At 35.3% G+C, this 12,280-nt stretch overlaps 1 protein-coding gene across 1 annotated transcript in view; it reads left to right on the top strand.

Moving 5' to 3' along the window:
* LOC117330636 (integrator complex subunit 13-like) overlaps positions 1-12,280 on the top strand; it is a 183,208-nt gene that overhangs the window by 63,322 nt on the left and 107,606 nt on the right. The window lies entirely within an intron of this gene.

Below are 12,280 nucleotides of genomic sequence, written 5' to 3'. Positions count from 1 at the left end.
TCTGAGAAAACCGGACAAACCAGAGTACTCTGAGAAAACCGGACAAACCAGAGTACTCTGAGAAAACCGGACAAACCGGAGTACTCTGAGAAAACCATAGAAACCAGAGTGTTCTGAGAAGACGGGGAAACCAGAGTACTCTGAGAAAATCGTAGAAACCGGAATACTCTAAGAAAATCTGAGTACTCTGAGAAAATCGGAGAAAACCCATGTGGTCGGGCAAGTGACCCCGTACTTTTTTCATGTCAAATAAGGGGAATCAAGCCTGATTGCCTAGGTGAAAGCAAACTGTACCCCCTGATCGTAGGTTTTGAGGGTAAATTGATTGGTATATGTATGACAGATATAGGTAGATATTATCTTTATAGGGAGGCTTACTCATTGTGTACTCCTAATAGCTTTCCCTGTGGAAAACCTAAGCTTTAAACAATCGATTAGTATGATTATTGGTACAGATTTGATTACAACTTCCGCATTACAATGTAGTGGCGATCGCTACTTAATCACATTGATCATTGACACCAGATAGAACAGTAAGTTAGCTGTCATTTCCGCTGTTGATCTCTGAACACGACCTCCAATCTTTCACTATAATGTATTGTTTATGTATCAAAATGAAAAAAACCCATGTTTTTCTAAAAATGAATACAATATAAAATAGTATGCATCTATCAACTACAAAAAATGTGAGATTTTTTTAATAAGTTAATTTTCCTTAGAATTTCTGTATAATAGTTAGTAATAGTTAGTCATTAGAGCTGGGTATCACAAGGTGGGTAGCGATACCGATATGATTGGTATCACGATACAAGGGTCATGATACGATACTACAGTCAAACCTGCTCTAACGACCCCCCTGTATATAACGACTGCCTATCTATAACGACCGGTTTTAAGATTCCCCGTGAGATTTTACTATATAACGACCCTCTGTATAGCGACTACCTGTCTAATGTGGCTAACGACCGGTGATTTCGGAACGGCGGTCGCTAATTTGTTTTCTATAGCGACCGATTTCTGTCGGCCATCTTCTGCTCTCGGCAGTCATCCCTCATAAAATCCCCGGAAAATTCAGACACATCGACCCTGGCTTGATTATACAAACAAAGGACCACCACAACCCTGGCCTGAGTATATAAACAAAAGACCCCTACCACCTGTTAGCCTATAATTACTGTAGCTGCCCTGGCCTGGGGCTCGGTAAGAGAGGAGTCGGGTCACCATGCGTGTCGGTATTACATTACAACTGTGCACAGGTGGCTTCATTTGACACGGTCAGTTAATTTTGTGATTACAACTAGGATACATCACTTCAATAACAAACACTGGTCATATCTGTCAACAAGATTTACTCACATGAAAGCCAATAATGCCTTTCTTAATCGTAGCTGTCGGTACTAGCGTTTGTACTGCCGCCATCTTTAATTAGTCAATACTAATAAAAAGTCGTAAACTGACACAAATATCCGGATTTCAATTTGGGTCAGAAAAAAAAAAATTTGGTTTTAAGAAGTAAGACTATAACACAAAATAATTAGTAGTAACACAAATATAATTAATTTATTAATTATTGTCTATTCTTTTTCTTTATTTATGAAAGAAAGGGAGATAATTTGATAGATACATATAGCATTATTTCAGAACAAAATATTTTTAAAAAATTATCCATAAGACCATTTTGAGTTATATTTTGTGTTTGGGTCCACAAATCATTAAATATTAAACCCTTCAGATTTATAAAGTTTATGCATTTATTTAACTTCTGACTGGTCTTCTGAATGCCCTGTTCAATGACAATTTTTTATGGCAGGTTTAAGTAAATTGGTTGGTGCAATAATTTTGACCTGTCTATAAAGGCAACCTGTCTATAGTGACCGTTTTTCTGCCTCCCCTTGGGCGGTCGCTATAGACAGGTTTGACTGTATATCTATTTTACAGCAATTGTGAAACAAGTTTTATCAGTTAATATTAATTATTCTTGTTGGCCAGTTTTGCATGAGGCGTCTTAGTTTGGGAGGAAACCGGAGTTTCTGGGGTGAACCCAGATGGTTCAGGGAAGGTGACCCCTATTGGGGAATTGCACCTTAGCTGCCTAGGTAGAAGCTTCATACCACTGTGTCATCCGACTCGCCCTAAGTCAAGAGGTCTAACTAGCCGCTCCCTTGAATGTTAGACCTAGAGGATACCAATCTTTTTATAAGAAAATTCAAAAAGTAAGGAAAAAAATTAAGGTGATTAAATATCAATTTTAAATTTGTTGGTGTTGATTTGGTATGTATTTAACCAGAACGGTTACAATAACATTCTTAAAGACAGATTTTCAAATACCATTAGGGAAATTCTCTGCTGTATTCTAAATTTGTGGCAGTGTACATTGTGATGATATTTATACTATCACAAATTTAGTTTTACATGTGAAAACCTGTGGGCTGCATGGGAACAAGGGAGGTAATTACGTTATGCAGCAGGGAAAGAGGTTCCTAAATTGTCAGTTTGGCTCATATGAGCTCATTTCTACGAAAAAGGCCATGGTTCAAAATTTGTTAAGTGTTATTTAGAAAGTTTATTAAATGAAAAGTTAATCATGGTTTCTGTTTGTGGTATTAAATTTACACCCCTTAAACCCTATATTCTATATAAATGTTAATGCTAATAACATGTCTGTTACTTAAGCCTGATCATCCTGCTTGTTTCCATGGCAAATGAATCATTTGTTGATTGAAGTGAAAGCAACAGGGATCTTTTATTTTGATATGCTTTGACAAATTGACACCAAATTGGTTATTATAAATATACTTTGCCATGTTGCCACTTTTCATACATGATATCGACATCCGAGACAGGAAATATGATATATATACATTTGTATGATTAATGTATTTACATGGTTGAGTACAGATGTCCTTACCGAGACAAACAGTTTGTTTTGTACATGGCAGATTCTTTGACCATCAGTGACCTTCAGATATCAATGTCCTATTAAGGCTGATTAATATTTCCTGGACTTGAGACAATTTCAGGGTCAGTTAACCCTCAGTCATTAGTAAGACATTTGGATATTCACATGTGATAATTGCATGTTCACCAGAATTGATATTTAAATGATAGATTAATGACATCATATGACACGTATCGGAACATGTGTGATCCTCATTGACTACTTTGGTGTTAGACTGCGCAAATTGCTTCCTGTTTGGTGCCGTGTGATGGTCAGTGCTCTAAGTCATATGATGGTCAGAATTCTTAATTCCATTCATAAAGATAAGTGATGATTTATCAATGAAATTTCCAGGCTGTTGTTTCATTCATGGTGATGGAACGTGTGTACATCACTGGTCAATAGCTGACCTTGACTTGCTAGTAATACTCTGTTAACACCAACAAGGCCATCAATTCTCATACAGGAAGAATAGGTCTTGTAGTCCTTCAGGCGAGTCTTTTGAGATGTATTCTCCGGTCAGTACAATGGATCCTGAGGTCCAGTAAGACCTTCCTCTGGGAGACATGTTATTGCCAATGTATAAACTGTACAATTATAGAGACCATCCCTAATGTCAGTATGGTAGAATCTGTGTTAAAAGACCAGGCCCCGCTTTCACGAAACTTCTCAATTCTTAATTCTCAATTCTCAAGCTAAGTACGTACTTAGCTGAGAAGTTCTTAAAAATGGCTTTCACAAACACGTTCTTAAATATTTGAGAACGTTCTCAGCTAAGAACGTATTATTTGGTCTGTAAGCGGCCTCGCAGGGAACTCTTTTGTGAAAGAAGACGCGATTGTTAAAAAACTACGGGAGCAATGGTATAACGATTCGGAGGTAAGTGTCTTAATATTTAGGCCTACACATGCATTACATACACGCAATTGTATTTTGTCTACTTGGTACATATCAAATAATAGAGCTACGGCGTACAGGAATCGCTTCCAGTGCGTATAGCGCGGAACGGGGTTGGCATGTAGGGGTAAACTGGACGGAATGCAGAAATACCACTCGATCTCGTGGAAGACGTTTTGATGAGTGAGGATGTACTGTACTGTACTGTACAGTGGACACCTGTACATGTATATGATACACATGTACTGTACTGTACAGTGGACACCTGTATATGATACACATGTACTTTACTGTACAGTGGGCACCTGTATTTGTATAGAGAAGCTCCTCTTACATGATAAACAGGTACAGTGAACCTGTTATATAACTACTGTAGTTGGTTAATAGGACATGGCATTAACTTAAAACTTTTCCTTTTATCTTTTTCAGGTGTACAGCCTTCATGCATCTGCAGTGGATTATTTCATTGTGGCAGATCCTAGGCCACCTTGCTACATAGCTGGTTATATGAAAATTGGCGTCACATGTTGTCTGAATAAAGAATTGCATGACAGTGGATATCTGTTAATTTCTTTTATAAAAAAAGTTGATAAACACAAATAAAGATACACTCTAGTTACTGTATATTTATAACATAGATAGATCCATTCAAATACATATATTTTTCATAATTAGAGACTTCTGTATTAAAGTACAGATACATGATGTATCTTTATATAATTTATTAAAATACAGCTTTATTTAACACAAAATAGAGATATCTTTAATATTTAAAATTCAGAATTATGTAGATGCATTTAGAAATGGAGATTATAACCTGTTTTAAATACAGTGTACAGTTATTTTTAGTTTAATTAGATACACCTTTAATTTTAACTACATAGATATATAGTTCAGATAAGGATATCTGAACTAATTGGGTAAAAGATATCAAATGGGTAAATAATGTAGCAATGAAATATGAAACAAAAAATTTAAGGTTTGCACTCAAATTTGCAATCTGATTAAAATCAGCTGTTACATGGCTACGTTTACTATGCACTACGCCTGATCCGTAAACGTAGCCATGTAACAGCTGATTTTAATCAGATTGTCAAATTTGAAATATGGAATATATTTGGAAATAGCATTTAAAATTTTATCACTCGTACATAAGGCTTACAATACACTGAAGATATATATATATATTTTTTGAAATATTTAGGCATATAATGTAATAAATGTATACAGTAATTCAATTGAAAAATATACAATTTAATAAATACAAGTTTAATTTAGCCATATAGATGGAAAGTAACTCTTACGAAACCTGACATTCTTTCCTTCTTTGAAGTGAATTTATGTGAATATCTCCGTACCTATATTGTCTTGAAATGTTTTATTTTAGTTACGAAACATATTTTATTGACAGTACGTGTTGATGTAGTAACAACTAACTGTGGTGTTTGATGTCGTAGTCGCGCTAGCCTACTTTACGATTGTGAAGGTGGATGTTGGAGCTGTGTTGTCCACTACCGCATTTATTACTACAGCGATATGTAGGTCGTCGGTAGACGGCTCTTGCAGTTTGAAAGTTTGATAGTAAGTATTTGTGTTGACGGGAAGATGATGGAAAGTCTGAAATGTGGCAAGGATAAATACAACCTCAATGATGCACCTTGACACGGTCGACTACGACACCCAAAGATTATCGGCCAATGCAAGTAAAGAAAGCTTGTTGCGAAGGGACGGGCATTGCTCACTCCAGCATTTGTCGAATGAGTAACAAAATACATGTTTTTACAGGCTGAAATCGATTCCTGTCGTATATATATATATATGCCCTAGTATGGCAATGTTTTCAATGTATATGCAGACAACGGAATATATCTATGCACGATGATGGGTCAGTCGCCGCCGCAGACGACGAGGAAGTTTACGTACGTTCGCCATATTTAAGAACGAGATCACAGACTTAAGCATGCTTAGGACCGTTCTCAAATATCGGCCCGTTCTCAACTTAAAATCTGAGAATTGAGAATTAAGAAGTTTTGTGAAAGCCGAATTTTGAGCATATGCTTAAAGTTAAGCATGTACTCAGAGTTAAGCATTGAGAACGGACTTAAGAAGTTTCGTGAAAGCGGGGCCTGATATCCTTCTCATTCCTGCCCACAGTTGAGCCTGTTCCAAAAGACCACCATCCCTGCATATACAGAAAAACCTGTCTTAAAAAGCTTCCACTCTTTCTATACATTATATCAAGTCTAAAGTGACCACAATCCCTGCCTATATAATAGAGCCTGTCTTGAGAGACCACCATCCCTGCCTATACAAAAGAGCCTGTCTTGAGAGACCACCATCCCTGCCTATACAAAAGAACCTGTCTTGAGAGACCACCATCCCTGCTTATACAATAGAACCTGTCTTGAGAGACCACCATCCCTGCCTATACAAAAGAGCCTGTCTTGAGAGACCACCATCCCTGCCTATACAAAAGAACCTGTCTTGAGAGACCACCATCCCTGCCTTTACAATAGAACCTGTCTTGAGAGACCACCATCCCTGCTTATACAAAAGAACCTGTCTTGAGAGACCACCATCCCTGCCTATACAATAGAACCTGTTTTGAGAGACCACCATCCCTGCTTATACAAAAGAACCTGTCTTGAGAGACCACCATCCCTGCCTATACAATAGAACCTGTTTTGAGAGACCACCATCCCTGCTTATACAAAAGAACCTGTCTTGAGAGACCACCATGTCTACCTATACAATAGAACCTGTTTTGAGAGACCATCACCTTGTCCATACAGTAGAGTCTGTTGTATTTAGAGACCAGCAGTCTAGTAAATCCTCTGAGACCTTAACCTTTACATGTTGAGCTATTGTATCATTATCCTACTTTCCCACACTAACATGTGTTATTTCATTAAAGTGGATTAATTGCTATTTTACCATCCTAATACTTTTTTGAATTTAACTTTTCTTGTGGACTAGTATTTGCTCTTTGACCATCCTACATCCTGAAATTATGATAATACTTTACGGAGTTAACTTACTATTTGACCATTCTTGTAACCTAATTTTCAGCCATCATTAGGTCAGTTTGGACTAACAGGTCCTCTGTAGTGGCTAGACGGGTAACATAGTGTGACTAATACCTATATTTATGGAGAGAATATGCATATCTTTGAATTAGGATCAATTTACTGGTCGGGTTGCTGGTCAGTGTGTCCTGAGACGTTGATCAGCAGAGGTCATCTTGGCATTGATCAGTGTAGAATGGTCATAACAGGTCCACAATGTGTCATTACAGTTGGTTCATTGGTGTTTGTCTATAGCTGAAGTGAACACAATGACTGGTCATGATTGTGGTTTAAGTAGTAGAATGTACATGTGGTACAAAACTATGGGAGGACTACAGAGTGGACAGAAAATGCCAGACAGCCTTAGTTACTGGAGCGACAAATATCACACTTAATAGGATAAAAAACCAGTCTGTATTTTATATGCATATATAGATATTTCGGACCTGAGGGTGTTTCAGGTTTCGGTTTCCACTCGAAATCGGCCGTCTAACAGGCAAGCTCAAATTTCCCTGAAATGTCTTTGGTCTTTTGGAAGATCTGCCTGACCTTCAGATGAATATTATTTAGTAAATGTATGAATCATCAGTTTAGTTTATGGAATGGTAATTTATTTCAGTTTTTCTCTATCCTTTTTATTTGGTCATAGTGACACCATATTTTTTTGTCATAGTCACATTAGTATTTATTTTAAAGGTATTTTAGTTTGAAAGTTAATATTTGGTTTGTGTTATGCTGGGAGAACACACTTAGGTACAAAATGTATATACAATTGATTAAATGACCTTGACTAGTAATGAAGGTCACCAGGGTAAAAAAGTAACCACACTAAGAGTCCTGTGATAGATATCATAAGGCTTTCTTGCTATTAGGTGTATTTAAGTGAATTTGACCTTGACCCACATTAAAGGTCATATGATTTGTTTCTGAACAGCATTGCATTATAGATACTTAGTGAGCAATACAGACTCAAGGATTTTTTTTTTTAATTGAAGCTGACAGATGTATATGGTATAGACATGACAACAACATGGTATTACATTTGCTTCAAAATTGCCAATTTCCTATCCTAAGGTAATTTTAGCATTCAATTGAAATATTGCAGACAGATTGTTGAATAAAAACACTGCTTGCTTCTCATTGATTATCTTGACTATAAAGTAAATCAAGCCAGAATCCTTGTTAAAAGTTTTATAACTTTTTAATCTTGAAAGAAACTCTTCAATTTCTGTATTTAGAGTTTCGAAAGATGCTGTGGAGCTCCTTTTCTCAGGACTTTGGTCGCCCCGGGGCTGATGAATTGCAGGAAAAATACATGGTACATAATTTTTGATGTATTACTGCCTATATGTTGTTGAATCCAATCGTTTTTTACTTACAGAATGCTTAAAGAGACTCCAGAGTTTGTGTATCTTCATATTAATAGTGCTCTCACAATTTCCTTTTCCAGATTATGTAGTTCAAAATGAAACATTTATTGCCAAATTGTATTGAATTTGATACGAGTATGTCCACGGTCTGATAAACATACATGTAATGGACAAATTACAGATATCTCAAGATGGCTGCTAGAATTACTGGCCACGATATGTCCTATCTGTCGTTTATACTGTAGGAAGTTCCCATGTGTCCAAATGCATTTTCATAATTTGAAATAAATTGGTATGAAGAGGAGACATATAGTTTTACAGTAGTTATACCGTGAATACTGTACATATACATATATAGGAGTTTATTGGTATAGGCTAGCTGTGCTGGTTAGTTTACTTATCTCTCAACAGACATTTTCTTAGCAGCGACATACAATGAAACAATAAAGAGTTTGGATCACTTAGGCCGAGCAAAAGTAATTGTATTGCTGTTTAAGCTCTCTAAATATTTTCCTTATTTGAAATTATGATTTGAACCATTAAAGACAGACAGCATTTTTGAGACTTTAAAAGCGTTAAGTGCATGTGTTTTAAAAATAGGATGCTAGAATCTCATAAGGGTAGCAGTAGATCACCTTTAAGATCTTTTTTGGCCTTTATGTGTAATCAACTTATTTTCTCCGTTGCCGAAAAAATAATCAACTTATTTTCTCATTTGACCTCGGCTCATTATACAGATATTCCGATATATGATGGGCTTCAGTCGACCATCATTATCATCCAGGATTGTAGATTACACAATACAAGTTCATTCATATCTATATTATAAAAAGTATACAGTATGGCCTGAATAGACAAAAATTCAATAAAACTATCCAGATCAAGTTAACTTTATCACTGAAAGAAGCTTGTAAAGATCACATTGCTTATTTAATTTACAACAAGAGGTATAACTGTCATCATCGCTTACTGGGACCTGGTGTGTCACACTGGTCAGAAGTTTAGAAGAGAGGATATCTAACAGTGTCTTCAGTAATACCAAATATATTTCACGAGTGGGGCTAATATTTTGATATTTTTCACGAGTGCGCAGCATTCTGTTTATTACATTTTTTATCAACGAAAAACCTACCCCGTATGCTAACTAGGCCTACAGCGATAATTTGTAATAAAAAAAGTAGTTCCCCTTGTCTAGGTGCTGACATATATGTCGGGCTTTCTGATTGGTCAATTATATTGGTATTTTCTAATCATTAATTTGATTGGTCAAATCAGCAAAAGTGATATTTTTCACTAGTGAAAAATATCACTTTTATAGAATGAATAATTTTTGATATTTCACTGGTAAAAATGTAATAAACCTCTATACTAGAACACTGTCATTTTTTATTAGAAACAAATATTTTACAAAAAGTTATAAAAGTTGGTTAGTGCTAGCAATATCCACTATGCTGCTGGCCAAACATTGTCAATCACTTAAATATAACAGAGATTAATTTTAGGTGAATATATCTAGATTTGTGACAATTTTGCATTGGAGTTATTTTTCCTAAGAAATTAACTCGCTAATAAGATTATAAATGTGCCAGTTTATATGTTCTTTATGCATTTTAATTTGTGGTATTCTCATTAAAAATTATGGTAATCAGTCAGGACAGATTATAGAAATTCAAAATTTACGTTAATATTGTCTTTGAGGCTCAAATACCTGATATATTAGTTCATACTTAAAATGAAGCATAAAATCTTCAGGGTCAACAGCATATATAATTAAAATTTGGTGCGGTAACAGTAAACAACCTGATTTCTTCATTAGTTGGTTCATAATTACTGGTATTTTCAAATAACATGTGCTGTAGTATGTCAAATAAAGAAAGCATTACGTATTTCAGTGGAGCAGAATCATAACTCAAGATATGGAAACTGAAACAAAAACAATCAGATCTATAGATATATATATCTTTACAAGGAAATTCATGGATGTAGCAACTCTTGATAAATGATTTCATCCACCCTGAATTTTGACAGTTATGGGTATTTTAGAGTTGAAGAATATCATATTACCTATCGTAGAAAAATTTAAATTAGATTTTTCCTATGTTTATGGTGGTTTTACCATATAAAGTGTCAATTTCCAATTTGATAAGACTTAATTTGATCAATAAACTTTGGACACATAATTAACTTTCAGCAGTTTCAGCAGTTCCAAAATATAACAGAAAATAAATAAAAGTGCACATTGTCTGGATTAAAAAGAAATCAGCTGAAAGAAAGGTTTTTGAAAATTTTAATTTAAGAAATATTTATGTAAAAGAAGGAAGATATTTTTAAAACTTGTGTTTAAAGTATTCATTAAGAGATATAATTTTGCTAGGAACAGCTGGGCCCAGATAATTCAATCCAAGAATACCATGCAAACTCATAAAAAAGAGAAGCTCTTGTATTGTGGAGATATGAAAGTGGACCAATCATGATAATTTGGGTGAGTATGATGAACTAAGATTAGAATAAACCTAAGACTTGCCAGTTGCCCTTCATGAAGGAACCACATTAGCTGACACGCCCAAAATGAGTAATTTTGTGTATAATTATCTCAGTGTTGTTCAAGTTAATCACAGCATGAAAAATTAGAAAATTATAGCAAAATTGGCTTATTAAATCATGAGTTCATGAAGATGTTAAGCTAATTTCAACATATTGTAAAATATGTCTTACAAATAATTGAGGGTATTTAGCAGGGGCGTGATGCGTAGCTAAGACAAATGTACACATCGATCATTCTTAACCAGCTGATATTTAGGAGATAACTTTTCTTAAAGAGACCAGCTGATACTTAGAAGATAACCTTTCTTAAGAGACCAGCTGATATTAAGAAGATAACCTTTCTTAAGAGACCAGCTGATATTTACAAGATAACCTTTCTTAAGAGACCAGCTGATATTTACAAGATAACCTTTCTTAAGAGACCACCTGATATTTACAAGATAACCTTTCTTAAGAGACCACCTGATACTTAGAAGATAACCTTTCTTAAGAGACCAGCTGATATTAAGAAGATAACCTTTCTTAAGAGACCAGCTGATATTTACAAGATAACCTTTCTTAAGAGACCAGCTGATATTTACAAGATAACCTTTCTTAAGAGACCACCTGATATTTACAAGATAACCTTTCTTAAGAGACCAGCTGATATTAAGAAGATAACCTTTCTTAAGAGACCAGCTGATATTTAGAAGATAACCTTTCTTAAGAGACCAGCTGATATTTAGAAGATAACCTTTCTTAAGAGACCAGCTGATATACCAGGTGACATCACTGATAACCTGTCTAAAGAGAACACCTGGTCTGACATACCACTGGTAAGACAATGCCTAGCTTTACCAGAGAGTAGACAATATTTCCTAAGCAAACGTTCATTTCTTAACAACAAACAATTGTTAGACACTTAATCTGGACCGTTCTATTACTGTACTTGTTCCAGAGTATAGCTCACTGATAGTTATCAAATGGAAGTTTGTTTTCTAGTGAAGTATGGATGACGTGTTCAAATTTGAAATGGATGCCTTCATAGTCAACATGAGTTATGTAATATCAAAATGTACATGCAACAAAAATAGATGACAAGTGGTTCTGTGTTGTAGTGTAAAGCCGTGAGGATATATATGTATTTGTCGAAAGTTGACCAAAGGTTGTCCTGTTGTTGTACCAGACATAGCAACCTCATAGTCCCGACAGATACACAATGAAACAATGGATTCTTTACTGGCACAGCTGCCAACAGAAAATGTATTTAGTATAGTGTGTTAGATTTTTGATGGCCCTGTCATAACATGAAGGCCTAATGTGTTTGTGTGTACACGTTTCTGCCATTCCGATGTTTTTGGGAGACGTGCTTGATTTACTGCCATGCTGTGAACAGTCCCACAACCATGGGGAACAAAGATAGCATCTATAGTGTTAGAACGAAATTCCAGATATAATATCATGATTAAGAAGAATTTTTTTTTTAT

The sequence above is a fragment of the Pecten maximus genome, chromosome 7 (genome assembly GCF_902652985.1).
Source record: "Pecten maximus chromosome 7, xPecMax1.1, whole genome shotgun sequence".
Lineage (NCBI taxonomy): Eukaryota > Metazoa > Mollusca > Bivalvia > Pectinida > Pectinidae > Pecten > Pecten maximus.
Note: the sequence above shows the minus strand (reverse complement) of the source record. Positions and strands in the feature narration are given on the sequence as shown.